The sequence below is a fragment of the Ambystoma mexicanum genome, chromosome 4p (genome assembly GCF_040938575.1).
Source record: "Ambystoma mexicanum isolate Mex_15411 chromosome 4p, UKY_AmexF1_1, whole genome shotgun sequence".
In the NCBI taxonomy this organism is placed as follows: Eukaryota; Metazoa; Chordata; class Amphibia; order Caudata; family Ambystomatidae; genus Ambystoma; species Ambystoma mexicanum.
Genome location: NC_090927.1, coordinates 1127403863 through 1127425272, shown reverse-complemented (window position 1 = coordinate 1127425272; position 21410 = coordinate 1127403863). Strand labels below are relative to the sequence as shown.

The window sequence follows — 21410 nt, the reverse complement described above, 5'->3', positions numbered from 1 at the left end:
CGTTGATGCTCGAATCAATGAATTGATGACCAGAAGTGGTTCAAGAAATCAGTGAGTTTTAAAGCCAGCTCTGGTGGTCCTGCAGTGGTAGGAAATAGTTTAAATATGGTTGATTTAGCTAGGCTTGAAAGTGGTTTAAGGTGGGACAAATAGGGCACCATGGGTTTTAGTTGGCGTCAAAGGTTTCTGGGGGACCCTTCCTGAATGTCAAAGAATAAGATGAGGCCTTACTCTGCCCTTCCCAGCCAGGAAGGTTGACAGAGTGCACTTGCAGGGGCTGCTACTTCATGGGGCGGCAGGCAGGCTTTGCCCAAGCAGCAGGTCACTTCAAATGGTCCTCTCAAATGAGTTAGGAGAGGGTCTTTCTCCCTCTTTTGAAGTCTTCATCGTCACCTATATGGCAGAGGACTTTGAGCAGACTATACCCCTAAAGGTCCAGGTGAAACCTTCTTCTTCTGCTTTCCAAAGATGATTCAACATAAGAAGAGTGGGGATTCACACCCTTGTATAGTCATTTTGACTTACTGGTTTGGTCCATTTCAAGCCTTCTGCAAGAGCCCAATCCCAACTGCTGTGACAAGAGTCTTTGCCTGGTGTTGCCAGCCCCAGGCTGCTTTGTTTGCAGGAAGCGGGAAGGGTATACAGGAGGTTTGAGTGGCTTAAGAGATTCTAAGATGTTGGGACCCTTCTCCCCCCTGTAACTTCTCTCCTGAGCTGTTCTCCCCAGTGAGCCTTACATCAAAGTGGCTCCAGTGTTATTACCACCCTGGTGTGACCTGTCCATGCTCCTGACAGGGCTTTCCATTAAAGCACTGATCCCATCGTTTTGCCCTGTCCGTAGATCCTGTTTTCTTGAGAAGGTGACAAGCCTTCCCAGAGAGAACAAAGGTAACTTCTAGCACTGGATACAAGTGGTTTTTATTGGCTGCAACACAGACCCAGACAGTGGTACACAACACTCTGATAGTTGAATGAGTCACTAGAAACCGGGCTGACAATAAAACGACATTAAAAAGGAGTTTGGTCAGCATAACAGTATATTCCCATATTAAACCAGATGAGTCTTATATGTATGCCATAATCTGCCACAGGCCGTGGCCTCTGGCTGTTGCAACTTTGGGCTTCAATAGGCTATTTGCAGGAATGCACATGTTACTCTGTAACTGCCATGTTATAGTAGTACAGGGCAGCAGCTGAGGGTGTCAGTAGATCGTTCCAAAAAAGTTACATGTTTGCACTATACTTTTCACCATGGAGTATTATGGAAACGAGCCTGATTATGATGAACACACTATCTGGGGCAGAATTACGAGCATCATTTTGTATTACAACATCATACATCTTGGACTGCCTAATAGGGCAACTGTCATTCTGTCACAAAGTTCATGGGCCCTTTTTATACTGTTGTTGATTGTACTGATTGTTTAATAAGGGTCTCTTTATGAATTATCTACTCGTGGTAAAACAGGCAGTATTTTGCAATACCACCTAATTTACCTCTTCGATTGATTATGGGTTTTGGAACCAATGCATAAGAAAACATCAGACTGTAAGTAGAGGTGTTACCACCACTTACTTTGGAAGTTCTGAGCCATGCAGGATTTCCACATGTGCCCCTTGGAGCCCTTTGACGCTCCAAAATTGGGAACAATTGGTGTTAGGAAAGATTTCGTAATTGTAGGTAATTATCCTTCAATGTGGCAACCCCTAAACTTTTTGCTGTTGTTTTTCACCTTGTTCTTGACTTTGCCAGAGAAGTGCAGCCTTCTGCCGCACTCCTCTGGGCTTTCGCTCCTTTCTTATGGGGAAACTGACATGCCCTTAAGACAGTCAGTACCGGGGAACGCTGTTTCCCGTAGTTTCTTTTATCATGTTGCGGCTTTCGTGCAACATGACACAAGAGGGCACTGTAAGCTAAGTTACAGCTCTCTTGGGTCTCTAGCCTTCTACAGGCCCTAGATACTCGTTTAGGATTGTATTTGATCGGTGCAAGTGATTCAGGGACGGGAATGGTGGCAGCGATCGTTTCTTTGTATTTTGAGCTCCTTTTGGCGTTCTAAGCGCGTTTTCTGCGCTTAACCCAAAATGGTGGCCTGGCTCCCAAAATGGCCAGACCACGAGGCTCCTTTATCCTGTCCGCTGACTGTCTTGCTCCCTTCACCTTCCCCAGGTCGAGCCGACCCGGGGCCTTCCTTATTTGGGCATGTACTTTCCCGCGAAACACGGATGCTTTCGCGGGCTTCTACATGTCTTGTGTGTGCCTCCAGGATGTGGGCTGGGATGTCTGGTCCCAATACACATCCTGGGTGCCAGAGAGTCTAGGGTGGTGTGAATGCCTGGGACCACCGTGGTCCGTGATTGGTCCACGAATGGTGTGAGTGTTGATGAGCAGATCTCCCATTGGGTCCCCTCCGTTTTGGCGCGAAGGGAACCGTGGATAAGAGGGGGCTGGAAACACCACTACCATGTCGATCTCCTGAGTTCTCACGAACGAAGGAATACAGGAGCCAAGTATCCTGCAACCAAGAGGCTGGACCGAGGAATCGCTGGTGACCCGCTGAAGGACTTCTGCTCTGCACTGCTGTCGCCTTGTGAAACCCTTTTCACCTTTGATCGAACCAGAAGGCCTGTACTGGTGCTTCGACCCTTTGGAATAGCGGGAATAGCTATTCTCGGCATCTTCACCATCTCCTGCCAGTAAGCCTTCGGAAGCGTCTCTGGGCCATCCAGTTGACTGACCAGCTTACACGGGAGTCTTGCTCTGTAACCACCGCCAGGTTGTGTAGTATTTCGAGTCCTTGTCACTCTCACACGCTTCGTACTCTTGGCGTTCCCAAGTCTGAAGTGAGTAGTGTACATTTGACTCAGATACACACGGCCGCTCCGTTGCCCTGCTGTGGTGACAAAACTGTGCAGGTTTCTTCGATTGGGACGTCTTTTTACTCAACACGACGACGAGGCGTTCCCTGCTCTTCTGAACCTGCCAGCTGCTGAAACTGACGCGGAGAAGCCTGGGTCTGCTTGCATCGGGGACCGGTGAGTAGTTTAGCTAGGATCTGGTCCCCTCCTGCAGGAGCCCATTGCTTTTCCCCGCGGTGTAAAACAGCACCCTTTTGCCGTACTCGCGCTCTGCTTCTGCCCACTGTGGAGGCTGCGCTTGAGTCGCGGAACTTGTTCTCCTTCATTTGTGCACTGAACTGAACTGCCTGAGTTCCTTAGAAGAGACTCTCCTTTTGCCCGTTGGCACCAGCGTGTGCAGGTACTTTTGAGCACAAGGCTCCGCTCTTCGCAGGGCTCGGACTTCCATCTAGTTAGGTGCCGCTGAAGGCGAACTGAGTCTAAAGCATTGTATTGCACTGCCTGTTTTCCTTCCCTTGCAGGTGGACTACACATTTCGTGCATATAACGCTTGCGACTGTCGTATTTGTATATATATTGTGTTGATATGGTATGTGTTGGTTTACTATCGTTATATTCTGATTTTCTCGCTACGGCCATTGTTTTAAAGGCCTTAAAATAAATGTGTATATATTTTTGATATAACAACTGTTTGGAGTAGTTTGTAAGTGATCTTGCTTTGTGTGCTCATTGCGGGCTTTCAGTCACCCTCACCCCTCTTGAGACCTAGTCTTGACCGCCGCGATCGCTACCTTGATTGGTCTGGCTCGTCCAGAGGTTACCCTGTTCCAAGTAATTAGGTTGGCCTTCTGAACTTCTGCGCCACCAGGACAGAGTTCAGAAATCCGTCTTAACAATTGGGACTCTAATTATAGCGGTAACTTACCTTTACTGCATGTAGTGCAGCAAAGCTTGTAATGAAGCCTTAACTGTACAGATTGATTGTTTCCAAGTCCTATAACAATCAAGCACTGGGATTGGTTATTCCCTTTTTGTCTGCGTTGTCCTTGATTCTTTCTTTAAGAGCTCCGATATATGTCTCCTAATGACTGCCTTGAGGATCATTTCCCTGATTGGATTATTTTTGGAGGTAGCCGAGGGCAGACGGAGATGCCATTTCACACCTTCCTTCCCTTGCCATCAGCTGTGGGGAGTGGAGTGAGATCCTCTGTTGACAGCGAACGAAAAGGCGCAGCTTGCCTAGATGTTTGGTGGAGATCACAGCGCTAGCTCTGGTTCCCAGGTGATTGTTTCTTATGCTAGGGTAGTATCGGAGTCTGAAAGCTAAAGTGTTCTGTGGGATTGGCAACTGCACGGAGGCTGTTGTGCAACATCTACTTCTGTGAGCAGCCCACACAAAGGACTGGGGATCCCCATATACCGCCTCTAGGTAACTGCTCACTCCATGCGTGGGCATCCCTGGTCTCCAGAGCCCCTCTACAGTCCACAGGAAAGACAACTAATGTGATTTCGTAACTTAGCCCATGTATTCAGAGCTATGGTGGGCAGTGTTTTCCTTTATTATGGCCTCCTTTATGGATTCTTATTATGCTCTCCTTTGATACTGGTGCAGATGGAGTATTGGAATGCATGTCCCAGGATACTGGATGTATCTATGTTATGGGATTCCACTACAGCAGGGATATAAATAGACCAATCACAGACAGGAATACAGCCCAGTGGTTCCATGTTTCTCGTGCCATTATAAATAACAAGACTAATGTTGAGTGATTTGTAATTGTCACCAGAAACATGAGGTGACATTTTAGGAGCATGACACCAGATTACTGTGCCAATTCACAAACCGTTTTCAGTGTCTACGTGTGTCTTTCAGCTGGAAAAATATTTAACTTGCTTCAGTGCACATTACGTGGGATTCACAAAAGTGTACAGCCCTATTTCAAAACAGGAGTAGAGTGGATGCAGGCACACATCTGGCATGGGCATGCTTAGTGGGGCGGGGAGGTCAGTAACAGTGTGTCTGTGTGTGTCTCACATTAAAATAAGTACACACACACAAAGGTAACAAAATAAATAGTAACAAACAAGTGACTGATATCAGCAAAAGCTATCACCTGTTCCGTAACTTACATCTAGATGTTTTTGTTGTAAAAATGGTGTAATAAGTGTGAATATAACACATGTTGTATTGCAAATTATTGTGAGGTATGGAAAAAGTAGAACTATGTAATGGAAAAAATGTTTTGCAGTGTGAGGAAAAATATTGTTTAAGTGGGGATGTGCCCATTTTTTGTTTCATCTAAGACTGCATCGGCGCAAGTAGAGGGGACGCAACGTGGGCCAGCTGAGACACCACTAAAACAGGTGTAAATGGCACTTGAAGGTGATTCAAGGGCCACTTTTCTTTTCTGCCTGGCATACGTTTTGCCTAGGTGCGCTCACAGTGATTAGGAATTCCTATTTTTGGGTGAAAGATAAGGCAAGGCGCTTGCATGACTTCCACCAGAACTGGGGATTCTTTGGGGCTCATTTTCCATCGTTTGCATGGTAGGGAGGTGGGATGGAACGCAACTTGCGTTTCCACTCCTCCCTTCCTCTCCGTCATACAAATACCCCAGCGTTCGTGCCCGCATGCACTTTCATGCGGGCACACATGCAGGGATATCTATAGAGCCTTACTGGCTTTTTGCACCAGCAAAAAGCAGGCAGACTCCATAGGGATCCATTGTAAATGCTGTCTGCCTTGCGTACATGGCAGTCGGAGTTTACTCCGTTTGCACGGTGGAGTGCAAAAGTGCAGGGCAAAAGGCAGCGTACATGCTTGTACGAGCGCCACGGACCAGTTCTTGCCAAATTGCAAGTGTACAGGTCCCTGCTCTGAATTACGCAGAAGCTCGAAAATGAGCCCTTTTGGAAATGGCCACGTTATATTTTCTTACATCACTTGGCAGACTTGCCTAAGACCTACATCTGGTTGATGCAGTTTAAGTTTTTTATATATGATCTTGTTTTCACAAGGTACAGTTGTAGTGGCATCAGCAGCAAAATCAGGCTTAGTTATCTAGGAATGTGCGGTAAGGTAAAAGGAAAACATGAGGGGCACAGATATGAACATATCACTTTTCGTGGGCGGTGGATTCCTGCTATCCTTTGTTTGCATGTTTCTTTGTTTCCACTTATCTTCTTGGGGGCCGACAGTGTTAGGTTTCCAGAGCAGAGGCAGCCCTGTGTCTTTGTTACCATTTATATATGGTAGTTAAACATTGACTCGCCGAATCGTACTGTTATTCTGCGGCCCGGGTGCCGGGCTGTGGCCCGACATGGGGTGCCCCATCCAACATGACAGCTCAGTTGGGACCGTGGTACTGCATGTGCCCCTCGCAGAGCTATGTCACGCCCGGCTACTGCCCAGCATCTATCCGCAATGGAAACCTGCTGCGGATTGCCTCGCAACACTACAGTGATCCTCTGAAGCCTGCTGTTGTGTTGTGCTCTGCTTCCAGCCTTCTCTTTGTGCTGCGGCAGAACTATTGAGCAACAGCAGAGTGCTGATGCTGCCCTTGTCATGTGTCCATGCCAGCTCGCCCATAACAGAGACCCAGGAGACTTTCAGTGCCTTGTCCTGGGCAGAAACCAGACTGTGAAGCATGAAAGAAAGAGGATTCCTCAACAAAGGTAGTGAGTAAAGGACAGACCAAAGATTCCAAATGTTTCATAGGGAAAGGGAGGAGAAAGATAGGCCTGATATTGGCAGGGACCAGAGGGTCCAGAGAAGATTATTTCAACAAGGGAATAATGGCAGCGTGCTTGAGGGAAGCAGGAATCATCCCAGTCAGAAAGGCAGTTTTTACGGCTTTAGTCAGCGGATGGATGAAATGAGGCAGAATGTCCTTGATTATAGAGAGTGGAATTGGGTCCCGTGGGGAGGCGGACTTCAATTTGAGTATGGCCGGTGAGACATGCAGGGTGGAGAAGGTAAGAAAAACGGACCATGAGTTGCCAGGTGGGGGCTCTTTAGCAAATCGAAAAGAGGCTGATGACTGAAGAGAGGACGAACTGATGTTAGAACTAATTTTGCAGATTTTCTCCACGAAAAAGAGGGCCAGAGAGTCGCACAGGTCCTCCGAAGGAGAGACAGGAGCAGGCGTAGCTGTGGAAAGACCCTCTACTATTTTAAACAACTCAAACAACTCTTTAGAGTGCTTAATGGCGGCCTCGATAAGTGAGGCATGGTGAGCCTGTTTGGTGGTAATGATGGCAAGACGGTACTGCGTTGCGAACTGAGCCATAGCAAGTTTGGCAGGTGGGTCATAGCTAAGTCTCTGTTTGTGTTCAAACTGTCTGCGCTTCAGACTCAGCACTCATATTTCATCAGTGAGCCACCGTTGTGATGGGCGTGAGGACGATCTAGAGACCTTAAGAGGGGCTAGCAGGTCTGGTGGCTGAAAGAGAGCCTAAATCCAAAGGAGTGGATTCCAGGGGACGGACGCAAATTTGCACAACAATATCAGCCTGCAGGACTGAGAGCCTGCCACGCTGAAATCGGAGTGGGCCTGCGGAGGTGGCTTCAAGACCCCAATATCCCAGAGAACCTGTACAATGCAATGATCAGTCCAGGTAACTGGGAATGTTGGATATACTGGGACCTCTGAACCTGGTGCGAATATGAGGTATGAGGTATTGCCCAGGCCATGAGTGGAGCCAGTGACTAGTTGGGCAAATGACACTTTCTTCATTGCAGAAATGAAGTTTTGAGTTTTGAAGTAAATAACATAAATTACCTCAAGGTTAAAATCACAAACAATGACAAGGTGTGCGTGCCTAAACTGGATATCAGCTGCAAAGTCAAGGAAAGCGGCAAAAAAAGAGGGGTTGTGACCCAGAGGGCTGGACACGACCAAGAAGTGGATGCAGAAAGTGGGAGATAAAGAAAAACGGACCAACATAGCTCCCTTTTGACCTGATGGCTGATGACAAGCAAAGAACCGGAGCAGCGGAATTAAAAATAATAGCAAAGTCTCCCCTGATCCGGGGTGGTGGGAGATCAAAGTGTACAATTTGTAATCAGGCGGTACCATTGGAACTTGTGCAGGGCCCGATGCCTCACCAAGACACGTCTCAGTGACACAGATGAAAGGTCAGGAATAAAATCAACTAAAAGGTCATAGCAGTCAGCCATATGAGCGACTAGCGACCGGGCGTTCAGAAGTAGACAATTTAAAGAAGCATGGGAAGAGGACATAGAGTCAATTACCCTGTTCTGCACCTGGCAGCCATCAAGCAGCAGTGTGCCCGCTGAAGCAAGCAGGAGCAGCTGGTTGCATGAATAAACAGCATGGCCAGGAGAAGCAAAACTGACATAAGGAAATGAGATTCCTGTGCCAGCTGTGTCACATAAAGGGCACAGACGGGCTTGACTTTGGCGCAACTTTGGCGTGCAAGGCGCAAGCCCACTGCGCCCATCCGCCGCGCCTCCTAGGAGATAGAGGCCTGTATAGGCACATGGAATTGCAGAAGCCAATCCTCTGAGGTCCAGGCCAGAAGCAACAGAAGAAAGACTATGTTGCACATGTTAGTCAACAATGTATTTGCATGTTGCTTAATGACAATGAGATCCAATCTATATTGTGGTGTTATGGACATAAACATATGTGGGGATGTCGAAATACAATTTTTGTGTTTTCTGATATTGATAACAAGTCACCTAGGTCCTTTGGCTTCGCTGTTGTGGCATTGTAATGTTTATATAGTTTTTAGATTTTGTATTTTTTGAATAAATGATTTTGTATATTAAATGCTCTTTTGTGGGTGGCCTACACACATGCTACTTGCTTGCACCTTCCATCCCCTTTTAATCTTTTCCTTTTCTAGGAGGTGTGCGATAAGGATAGATTTGAATAATGTAACAATGCTTTTTATATATTTTACGTACGATTTGTGTATGAGTTGTAAACTATCTACTGGAAGCCAGGGGTGTTGCTAGGTCTGGAAAATATCTGGGGCTACACTAATGTCGGGACTGTCGGGACTCTGGGTTAGCAAGCCTTTTTGTTTGTAACCCTTGAGCTTCTATCCGGGGCTACAACCAAAAGACCTGGGGCTATAGCCCCCTCAATCCCCCCCAACCCCTCAGGAACGCCTCTGATGGAAGCAACGGTGACACTTTTGATGGAATTTGAAATTTGCCTTGAATGAAATCTAGCTTGAATGTAAGTTGATATTTTTCTATTTTGATGGGTATTCTGTCATTGTATCTATTTGTCATCTGTTCTCTAATATTTGTTCTTTTCACCACATATGAAATTGTATGAAGATGATGATAATAATAATAAAAATTTGATTTGGTTAAAGTTCTGTTAGAACTGAAAACAAATAATATTATATAAGACAGTGAGTGGGGCCCCAGATGTACAGGGCAGAGTGGGACCCGCCTGGTTGCCTAGAGATTGAGCCAGCTATAGAATTGTGTGGCGTATGTCGATCGGACACTACACAGGCACCAGAATGGGACATCTTGCCCAGTAAGACAGCGTGCCACTCAGAGAAGGGCAGTCACCCAACCCAGTAATACAGCCCCTCCAACTGCATTGACACAGGCGATTGTCAGAAGGGATATGGGCTATACTCCATGCAGCGCTGCATGCTTCTCAATGTTTCAATAGTCCGCTCAACACGAGCGAGCGGCTGGCTCTCATTAACCAGGCAGTGCAGATAGGCATAGCTCAGAGGCGGCCCTTCACTGCTAGCTAGGGCTAGCACACTTGCATAAAAGGGATACTTAGGTTGTTTGCAAGGACATGCATCTCGGTGTACAGGTTTAGAAATAGAAGGAATCTTCCGCTCTTTCCAGTGTTTTCTTGTTAAATTTTGGGCGCTAGCGAGGAAATACGTTTTTGACCAAAAAGGACTATTGTTTTTTTTATTTATTTATCCAAGAACAACTCTGCGATCAGGGTCGGCTGACTACAGGCATTCGGAAAATGTGGTTGTAGCAACAGAAGAAAGCGCCAATGGTTTTTAAGATGCATGTGGGTGGGGCTGTTTATGTTGACTTCATTTTCTCCATCCATTCGTAAAAGAAAATACCTTCAAAGAATTCAAAATACCAGAATAGACATAACATAAAAAAGACATGTTGGCGTGGCTCGGTTTGTTGGTTGGTATCAATGTCCCATGCATTGATGGAAGGAAGGGGGGTTACACTTGAAGAGCGGCAGTTGCCCTCATGCACCCTTTCCATTGCGCAAACACAACCTTGGAAAATATGTCTGCCCAGAAACAGCTTTTGCTCTCACCCTTGGATGCCGTACACACAGAAATGAGGACACCCTCACGCTTTCTCTTCTGTGAGGGCCGCCTCTGGGATATGGCCTCCCATATATGCTGCTTCTCTTCACGCTTGAGTGCTCACCATGCAACATCCACCCACTGTTTGAGTTGTGCAAAAGCTACTTCAGAGGTATGGCTAAGCAAAAACCTGTTTACCTAGCAGTTTACTCCCTCTACATGGACTCTCCTAACTTAGTCTATTGAACAAATCCTGCCTTAGAGATACACCTCCGCCAAAAGTGTTGTTTCCCTGAGGCTTGACCGCATTCAATGCATAACTCCCACCATTTGAAAGCACCCGCCATTCCTCTTTGTTGAGGCCAGACAATAGGAAAGGCGCTCCAGTATGGCCCAGTGCAGACAGTGCACTGCCAAATGCCAGTGAACTGTGCATCTCCTTCTAGCACTGATTCACTGGGTATCATGGTTCCTCTAAGACACCTGCCCGGCTGGCACGGTGAAGTGAACAACACTTTCAAATGTCCTCCAGCATCGTCCTTTTGGGCTTGGGAGTCATGGTTTAAGCGATGGTTTTGGCAGAGCCCGAAATGGCGGCAGGTCAACAAAAGAGTGCCTGGCTCCGGTCGGAAGGGACAAGCTCTAGTGACACCCTTCTAAATGACCTCACACACTGGCTCTGGGAACCCTCAACACCATTGTCGGCACGCACTTCTGGGGGTCAAAAGTTAGAGAGACCCCTAAACCCCCACAGGAGTTGGACAATGGCACCTATATTTGGAAGCGTATCCATAACGACATTGCGTATCCTAGGCAGCGTACATCTATTTTGTTGAGGCTTGACGAGGCCAAGATGCATGCAGCAAACCGGGGATGCCGATTACAGTTCCAGGTTCCCGGGGAGCAAGCGCAGTGATTCCCAGTGCCTGGCACATGACAAACCTTTTATCGGTAACGAAACACTGTTGCTGCTTTTGCCGACTGCCTAGTGTGGAGTAGTATGAGGATGCTTCTTCGAAGATCCTCCTGAGCTCTGAATAGGATGGAAACATAATCAGGCCACCACTGTCCTCATCCACACAACACCTGATTCAGGCCTGCTCTGAAGATGTCCAAACAGCATTCATTTTCAGGGAGGGCTGAACAATCACTAATTAGAACTGATTTCAATCTGCAAAGTTGTGTGATCAATAAGATGCATTGTGTGGTTACAAAGAACAACACAACAGGGGCATTGAGGTTTTGGAGACATATCTCTGAATATTAATGGTATATATACCAGGCTACAGTAACAGTTCTATTCTCCGGCACCAACTGGGATCCATTCATCCTGTAAAATAGCAAACATGCCGGATAACTGAATGTCGATATGCCAGATGAAAGCACAGCAAAGAGGCTGGACAGCAGAGCTTCCTTGTGTTCTTTTCAGTTTACCAGTGATCGGCTAACCAGAATTCTCTGTGATCCAGCTTCAAAACGTTGTTATCTGGCATTTCATTCACCGGAACAGAACTATTAGCAGCAATAACACATGTCAATTGAGTGCTCTGGGTACTGGAGTGCCAAATGACAGTCATTCTAGAGTTGATGTGCTGGAGGCTGTGCCAGCAGTGGTCACACAGAGGGTCAAGCCTAACAGGGAGCGGAAGGCAGGAGTAGAGGCAGAATTAAGAAAATCTAGAAGAGGAAGATACACGAACAGTAGGAGTGTTATCTCTCAGGGGAAATAAATTATAGTAACTGGAAAATCCTAGCTGGGGAAATAACAGTAGATGTCGGCAAAGAAGATTGAAAAAAAGGTTAATTCTACAGCACTTCCGCCTAAACGGCCAACAATTCTGAGGCTCTCTTAAGATTCTGTGGAAATACAAAGGGCTCGCTGTTTTTCTGGTCATCAACCAAACATTACATCGCAGTCCAGATGCCGTATAGAAAAGTTATTGGGGTTCCCTGCGAATGGAAATATTGTGTGCTTCTCTAGGGAGTCGAGAAAGCTTACCCGCGATCCAAGGAGATTGGAATTTCTCACCCAAAAATGGAGTGCTATGTTTTACTCCTCCCATTCCCAGCTGCCTTTTTTAAAACATTTTTTTTACCGTTAATCCAGTAACATAGTATGGCCGAAAAACAAAGCGCAATCCAGATCGGAGCCCTTTCTGTGAGATTTACACGCACTTGTCACCAATATAGGTCCCAAACAGGTAGAACTAATCAACTTCTCTATTTAATCTTAGGCTACAACGCCAATAGCTACCTCACAACATGCTGCCATTAATCCCAGAATCAAAGAACCTCAGTGATGCGCACTTACTCTGCAACTCCCCGTGGGACATTGAATTAACGGCATCTAATGCAACCCAATAGTACAAGAACTGAGTGTAATACGATTCTGAACTGTGTGTGACTGGCTCCCTCTCGTGGTTCCAACTAGAATATGTCAGAAGACAATTTACAGTCAACCCAAAGTCACTGTGCGGCCTTCTTTTGGCGCGGCCCTTTTTGGCGAGTGCGATGACCGCGCTGGAGCCAGATTATCTAACATCTGCACCAGTGCAAAAAAATAAGCAAATGCTTGGATAATACACAATGGAGCAAACAGGTTTTGTCACAATCCATATTTTTTTATTTTTTTTTATTTGTGTATGTTCATTTAGAACTTTACAAAGGAAAATGAAGAAAAGTCTTTCACTAAGGAAGCCCAGAGGAAGTCTGGTAGTTTCACGAAGGGTGGGGTCGTTTGGACTCTATTCTCTGCATGGTGAATTGCAGAATTTTAGTTGATGCTAGTAACCAGCTGTTTCGGTCCCCACCTATCAGTCTGTTCCAGCACGTAGCTTCGTCCCATCCGTGTTCCTCTGGGCTAAAGTGCTTTATGTAGGCTGATCTTAAGTCTAGAGTTGCTGGGCATGCGATCAATAGGTGCCTGATGGATTCGGTTTCAACATTGCACAAACGACATGTGTTGGAGTCAGAGAGGCCTCGAATCTTCAGGATCTCGTTTGTTTCCAGTAGGTTTAGCCGGATTCTTAACATGTAATTTCTTGCTCTCCTGTTAGGAAATTTCCGAAGATAATTCATCGGCTCGTTTAATTTAGTGAACATGGTGGGAAGATGGAGAAGGAGTTTATTTTTGTTGGCCAGGTCCTGGGTCTGTATCCAGACTAGTTCTTTCAATTTCTTATAGACTCGCAGCGGGTTTGAAATGAGATCAGCTTCCGTGCATGACACTGATTCTAAACTGGACGTGATTTTGTTTTTCCAAGTTTGTAGCATTTTGACTTTGCCATTTTGAAGTTCTTTATTCAGTAGGCCGAATATTTGGTCGGTGTCGGCCGTAATGCATTTTCTGAATAGCCTAAGTGAGTTTAGGTTTACTGTTGCTGTTAGTGACAGTAGGCTAAGTTCCTGGCGAATTGCAGCAATGGATGTAGATTTTGGAAGGATCAGGACTGATTTCCAGAACTTGCTCTCCAATTTTTGCCAAATTCTTTCTGGGATTGTTGGCATCGCCTCTGTTCCATAGGTGATTGATGGAACGACTTTTTTCTTATAGAAGTCTATTACCGGAATGCACGAATATTTGCCAAATTTTGTGTCGATTGCTTTTGCTTGTGAGGCTAGTTTCCCCAACTTTGTTTCCAAAGCGCTCTGCATAGATGTTTCGTTTTTTGAGGAGTCGATCTGGACACCTAGATATTTGTAGTCGGGTACCAGCTCGATCTCTTTGCCCTCTAAGTACCATTTGAATTTTCCAGAGGATTTGTTTTTCTTCCCTCCTCCTTCCAGCGTCATTATTTTTGTTTTTTCTTGATTTATTTTTAGGTTGTTTTCGGCTGTATATCTCAGAAGGTTTGTTAATTGTCTCTGGAGGCCGATCTGAGTTTGATCCAGGAGGATTAGATCGTCAGCGTACAAAAGGTAACTTATTTTTGAGGATGCGAGGGACGGCGGGAACGTGTGCTCCAGGTCTACAGAATCGCCGTAATCTCCGAGGTATGCAAGGAACAAGGCAGGTGCTAGCGGGCATCCCTGTTTTACCCCTCGCCCGGTTTGAATTTCTTCTGACAGGTCGCCTCTTTGGGAGAGTCGAACCCTGAGGGAAGTGTCCGTGTGGAGAGCTTTGATTGGTTGGAATATTTCTTGGGGACAATTCCATCTCTCCAGTTTGGTCCATAGGCGGTGTCTGTCGACGAGGTCGAAAGCCTGCGTTAAATCTATAAAGGCAATGAAAATCCGTGATTTTTTTTCCCGGGCTTTACTTTTTAGGGTGCTGATCGCTAAGATGTTTGCCATCGTTCCCGTATTTTTCTTGAAGCCCGATTGGTAGTTGTCATTGCATGGGGCTTTTTCGGCCCAGGATTGGAAGCGGTCCAAGAGTAAACTTCCATAGACTTTCCCAATGCAATCCAACAGGGCAATGGGGCGATAGTTTCGAGGGTCGGTGATGTCCCCCTTTTTGTAGATGGGGACGACAATAGCTTTTGTCCAAGACGGCGGTAAAGATTGCTGTTCGGAACATTTCTGAAAGATAGAGGCTAGAAGAGTGGCCCATTCCTGGCAGTTGTTTTTCAGATCGATGTTTGAGATCCCGTCTGGGCCCACAGCTCTGGAGATCTTTAGTTTTTTTATATGGTTACTAATTTCTTTCCGGTCGTTCAGTTGAATCCAAGCTGACTTCTGGATTGTACGATCCTGACAGGTGATTTGAGCAGTGGCTTGGAAGACCGAGGAGAAGTGCGTGATCCATTTGTGCTCTGGCATGGCATTGGTTGTGGAGTTGTGCAAAGAAGGCGCTATGGATTTCAACAGGGACCAGAATTCTTTTGCTTTGTTGCCATTTATGGCTTTTAACATTTTTTCAGCGTCTTGTTGGTATAGACGGTGGCGATGTTCTTTCACCCATGATTTGTAAATTGTGGTTGCCGCTTTTAGTTTTTCTTTCTTTGACAAATCGTTTCCTAGTTGTCTTTTAAGTTTTCGCAGCTCCCTTCTTTTGGCCACCAAGGTGGCATCATAGGCATGTTTTGGGGGAGCATGAGCTGGGGTTTTCTGTTTTGCGTTCGTTCGATGTTTTAGCAACAGAGGTACGTAATCAAGATTTTTTTTTGTTCGCCCTTGGATTTTCCTTCCTCGGTATAATTTGCCAGCAGCGTTTTTACCGCTCGGGTTGTCAAATTTAACCGGTTTCCGCGGGCGTTTGATTCTAGTTCCATATTATACGGCTCAGGCGCCCTGTGGTGAATTGCCAATGACATTATCAGCTGGTTGTGGTCGCTGGCTGTGGTCTGTCGGACTTCAAAGGATTGAACTTTGTTCAGAAGAGGTCTGGATACATAGATATAATCTATGGTCGCTTTTAGTGGGCCTTGTTCCCAGGTTGGCAGGCGGTTGTTGTTTGGGAAGACGAAATTCAGGTTTTCAAATTTTCTGGAGGACATCAGGGAAGACCACAAGAGGCCTCTTTTCAATGCTGTTATAGTTTGCGAGGATGCGTCTAGTGTTCGTGGTTCTCTGGGGCATTTGGCATTCAAATCTCCACAGATGATGATTAAAGAGACCTGACGTGTTGCTTGGATTTCATCAATCAGATTTTCCATCATTAAGAGATAAGACTGATGGTTTATTGCCGCCGGGTTCCAGTAAGTGTTTATCACCACTATTTGCTGCGGGTGAGAGAGGGGTTTTTCAGACCATTCACATAAAACTGCTAGAATTGACAGGTTTGCTTGAAGGGTTGACTTGAGGGTCAGCCCGATTCCCTGTCGGCAAGCCAGAAGGAGACCTGAAGTCGGCCGACCTAAAGCTCCTTTGTTGGCGGGTGCCAGAATTATATCGTACCCATCCATGGCTGGGTTATGTCTAAGCCAGGTCTCTTGCAGACAAATAATGTCAAATGAGGCTAAGTTTGCGTCGCCCGTTGTGGTAAGATGTAAGTGGCCTCTCGTGTTCCATGAGCAAAAATTTAATGATGGTGTGAGCCGGCTGACGTTCCGTTTTCCCTTGGGCTCTACTGGGTGACCGGCGAGTTGCTATTTGGATTTGGATCCTTGTGATAAGGCCTTTGGGAGCCATGCCCACAAATCCTGTAATTTTGCCGTTGATTTTTGAACTGTAGAGGCGCTTTCTGTTTGGACTCTATAGGTTGATTTGTTGTTTTCCGCCGTGGGCACCGTCTTAGTCAAGTTGAGGCGGTTTGGTTGATCTCGCTTCAAAGAGGTCTCTTCTGTGGGGTCATTTGTCTCGGCGCCTCTGGGGATGACGGATTTAGGTTCTCGATGGCTTTCAGGTGGCTTTGAGGATGGATTTGTCACAGTTCGAGTTAGCCCTGAGAGGCTTTGTGGTTCCACTTTTTGGTCTTGCCTCGAGGTTTTTAGCGTTCGGGTCGATTTTTTTTCTAGGTTCACTTTTTCCCTGTTGGGCCCCTTTTGAGGCTCACTTGGCACTGTGTAGCCTAGCATAGCCAGGTCACTTGTTGCATCCTTTATTTTCGACCTTATGTACTTCGAAATTGGGTGGATGTAAGCTTTTGCTCTTTCGTTCGAATGGTATGGATCAACAATTTTTAAATCGGAGGACTTGATCGTCCGGAGGGTCGGTATCAGACTAAATAGCGTGAGGATCCCTCGTCTATTCAGTATAATATCGTCGTCGTTTTCGGCGTGTTGTTCAAGCTTAATCGGGGACACCCCTGTGGAATCAAGTCTTTTCCGGTATTGTTCGGTCCTTGAAATGTAGTGGGGCCGCGAATGTTGCTCCCTCTTTTCGGGTTTTCTTGATTCTAGGTGTGTATTTTCTTTTGACTTTTGTTGGGGGTCCCGAGGTTGGCGTGCTTCCTGTGTGCTAAGTCGGTAGCTGGAGGCTAGCTTTTTGCGAGTTTGCCCCTCACGAGCTGGGGGATCCATGAATGACACCACTCTTGAGCTCGTTGGGCTGCCGGAGGTGGCAGATTTCCGACGATGGAGTAGTTTCCTGTGCTCTTCCAAAGTGAGAAAATAGAATGGGGAGTCCTCATCAAACGATTTTTTGGGATTTTCTTTTTTTGCGACTTTATCTACTTTATATGAGGTAGATTGCTGCTTTGATGAGTTAGGTGTTTTCTCATATTTGTTAGGTGATGGGTTTTCCGTATCATCCAGGTGTTGGGAGATATTCATCAGATCCTCGTCTTCTGGGATATTTTCTTGTGATCTAGGCGAAGCTTTTTGTGTTAGTTGGGGTGTGGTCGGGCTCCGGGCCGAGGTTCTTGTTTTTTCGGACTGTTTTGCTGACCCAGAGTTTGACCGCAGTACTGAGGTTTGATTCGGAGTTTCGTGTTTCCCTCCACAAGGGTTGGTTTTTTTTGTTTCCCGTCTCATGCCAGTAAACAGAGGGTATGACTGATCTGACTCACTCGCTAGGTTGTTCGGAGGGGGAAGATCGTTTGCCATTTCTTCTGTAATGTCAATCACATCTTCTTGTTCAAGGATTGGTGAACTGGCGGCCTGTTGGTTATTTGGGAGAGTGTTAGAGGGTGGAAATGAGTGTCCAGCTGGGGGGTTTTGAGCTCCCAATTTTTTCCCCATGTCGGACGGCGTGAGAGTATTTTGCGTACCTTTATGGCCGGTTTCTATGACTTGCTTTAGGGTTTTGAATTTATCATCTAGAGCGGTGATGTAACCTTCCAGAAAAGTTAATTTCGAGAGCATTGTGGCTTGAATAGCTGAGTTGTCTTTCAAATTTTCATTTATGCCCTCGTATAATTTGGTAAACGGGTTCATTGCGATGGTTATGGCGGACATTATTGGGAGAAGATCTCTCTTTTGCTGCGATGCCGGCTCCGTTGGCGGACCCAACGGAGGGGGACCTTGATTTGGAGCAGGCGAAAGTATGCTGGACTCATTTAGGATCCGTCTTACTGTGGGCGAAGAGGTGAGATCTGGAGGGCCACCACTGAGACGCCCCGAGAGATGTGATTTTGAGGGGAGAACGGAATGTGGTCCGTCTTGCTTAGTGCGAGTCGGCCGTTCCTCGATTTGGCTGATCACTACCGCTTTATTTGGGAGCATTTCAGACTCATAGTCAGGTCGAGGGAGGGTTTTCTTTCGTGAATCAGAAGATGGGTCTTGCGAAAGCTGAGACCCTATCTGTTCTAGAGTTTCGCATGAGCTGGTTGGGTTTGATTGGTTTGGCTGTAAGAATTCTTCGCTGGCTGGTTGTGGGGTTTTGCAAGTAGCTGGGGCTTGGTGTTCCTTGAGTGAGGCTAATTGCGTCATATCAGCGGGTTTTCCTGAGTGAACGATAACATGAACAACATCTGTGGCTTTTTTCGGCGTGGCTTTCCTCTTTGGAGTGTCCTGGGGACCCGGTGTTTGATGTGAGGTCGGGTCTGTTTGGTTTGCTGATTTCGCCTGTAAGGCCTGTTTTAAGGGAGAGGCGGGTTGAATGTCATTTGCGAGGTTTTGATGTTGGACACAGGAATTTATCGGAGTGCATATTTTTCTCGCTTTTTCAGGTGGTTGGCACGTTTTTATTGCCTCCAGTATTTCCTCATCAGTGAGGTCCGCTTTCCTTGAGTGCGTCTCTGGTGCAAAAGCATGGAAGAAGTCTGTTACAAGGGTAACAACCGATGATTTTGTTGGTTTCAGGCCCCAGAGGTTTTTTGTTGTTTGGTCGTTTTTTTGATTTTTTGACATGTGTGATTTGATTATATTTTTTTGAGATTTTTTTGTAGTATTTGAAGGGACTTTCTTTCTACTAGATCTTACGTTTCCGGTGTCAGAGGACTCCGTCTCTTTTCTAGTGCGTTTTTTTTTGTTTTTCAAAACCTCCGAGGGTGCAGGCAATGGTGGTGAAGGCTCTACCAGTGCTAGGGCATGCACTTCATTACCTGTAATCCCTACTGCTCTGTGCTCGGCTGCTGAGTTGCAAGGAAAGGTGTTCAGTGACTTACTTGGAGGCACTTGAGGTTTTAATTGTGTTGGAGCCTTACTGGCTCGAATTTCCTTATTTTTTCCATGGCATTCAGTGCTTCTGAGCTCTACTGACGAGTCTATTTTGCCATTTCGTGTTAACTCCGATGGATAAACGTCTTCTTCGGTAGTGGGTGTGGCCCCTTGGCCGGCTAGCCCATCCCACTGTTTGTTGCTTCCTGTCGTGGGGTTGGCTCGGGAAATCGGCCCCTCCCCCAGAATGGCCCGCGGGTGCTCCGCCTCGCTTGGGGCCATTTCCGAGGAGGCCGTTATCGACTGGGCCGGGTCTTGCTCATCCACCCGGGCACCTCGCGGCGCGCGGTCTGCACTCCCTGGCAAAGAGGGACCCTCCCCCCGCTCTCGGTCCTCGATCCTCCCTCCGGAGGCCATCGGGTCCCGGGGCAGTGGGGGTGGGAGGCGCGTGCGAGGCCGCGGTTTGCAGCTGTCGTTTTCCGCCGAGGCCGGTGCAGGAGCTCGCCGGCGCGGGCTCTGCTGTGCCAACGAGTCGCCCTCGCGGTCCAGGTTCAGCGGGACTAATGCCGGGAGCACGTCCTCCCGGGTCCGTCGATGCTGGTCCTCCGTCTCTTCAAGGCCTGGCTTTTGGTAAGTAGCTGCTAGTTTTGACGTGTCGGACCCGGGTTTTTCTAGGGAATCCTGTTTCCCACGGGCATTTACAGATGCGCCTGTTAAAGTTTTTGAGTGTTTGTAAGATGGTCCCGGCATGGGATAAGATTGTACACTGTGTTGTTGTGGATTTTTTTCTGCAACAGGGCGTGAGTGTGCACTTCGAAGCTGACGACCCTCCTGTGTGTCCTTGGGGTCTCGGTCCATGGATGAGACTATGGATGTAGAGTTTGCTGGTGATGCCGCTGTTTCCATTGTTTCAGACGTGCACAGACTGCCACAGACTGCAACTCTGCAGCCAACTCCGCGGCCGCTCCGCGGCTGGGTGGTGGTTTTATGGGTCCTCCCACTAGTGCAAGTAGACACGGTAGAGAGACTCCTGTCTCTGGAGCAAAGGTTTGGAGTGACTGCCACAGACTGCAACTCTGCAGCCAACTCCGCGGCCGCTCCGCGGCTGGGTGGTGGTTTTATGGGTCCTCCCACTAGTGCAAGTAGACACGGTAGAGAGACTCCTGTCTCTGGAGCAAAGGTTTGGAGTGACTGCCACAGACTGCAACTCTGCAGCCAACTCCGCGGCCGCTCCGCGGCTGGGTGGTGGTTTTATGGGTCCTCCCACTAGTGCAAGTAGACACGGTAGAGAGACTCCTGTCTCTGGAGCAAAGGTTTGGAGTGACTGCCACAGACTGCAACTCTGCAGCCAACTCCGCGGCCGCTCCGCGGCTGGGTGGTGGTTTTATGGGTCCTCCCACTAGTGCAAGTAGACACGGTAGAGAGACTCCTGTCTCTGGAGCAAAGGTTTGGAGTGACTGCCACAGACTGCAACTCTGCAGCCAACTCCGCGGCCGCTCCGCGGCTGGGTGGTGGTTTTATGGGTCCTCCCACTAGTGCAAGTAGACACGGTAGAGAGACTCCTGTCTCTGGAGCAAAGGTTTGGAGTGACTGCCACAGACTGCAACTCTGCAGCCAACTCCGCATATTATCTAAACACGTTTGCACTAGGGAAAAAGTGACACAGACTGCCTTTTGTTCTGTTTTCTTCGTAAAATAAAACAAAAGACGTTTACTAAATCTCTTCATGTTATGCAGCAGATAAAGAATGCAGAACAACCTGCTTCAATTTTCCCCGGGTGAAAACATTTTTAGAGAAAACTGGGGCTGATTTGCTCCATTCTGAAATCGGTGCTACATTAATTTGCCCCACGTTTATTTGCACAAGGGCAAAGCTATGATAATCTGGCCCCTGGTGCTTTTTGCAGTACCGTATATTCCCTAGATACGCTGTCACCGTAAACGCTCGGAAATCTCGAGGTTGGCATGACAGTGCACTTAAGGAAAACAAGGCGCTCAGAAAATGAAGTTGTACTTTAACTGAAAGTTTCTGTGTCCCGCATGCCATGTACGGAGCATACATGACATGCGGGACACAGAAACCCACCTGTTAAAGTACAGATTTTGCTTTTGTTACTGAGTGCTGTGTAATCCTTAAATACTGCTGCCCTAACCATTACATTAATTAGTGTTTCGGATGACCGTATATTTAAGGGCATGCAGCGCTCTGAGGCCCGTGTGCCCTGCTGGCCATGGCAATATTCTGAAGAAAAAGGCTTTTATTTGGGCTAATGTGCATACCCACAATGCTTTGCTCATGTGGCTCTTAACTGAGGCACACTTCCGGTGATAGCTACTGGGCAG

At 47.1% G+C, this 21410-nt stretch overlaps 1 protein-coding gene across 6 annotated transcripts in view; it reads right to left on the bottom strand.

Annotated features, from left to right (window-relative positions):
• RGS17 (regulator of G protein signaling 17) overlaps nucleotides 1-21410 on the bottom strand; it is a 420634-nt gene that overhangs the window by 20637 nt on the left and 378587 nt on the right. The gene's annotated exons all lie outside the window — the stretch shown is intronic.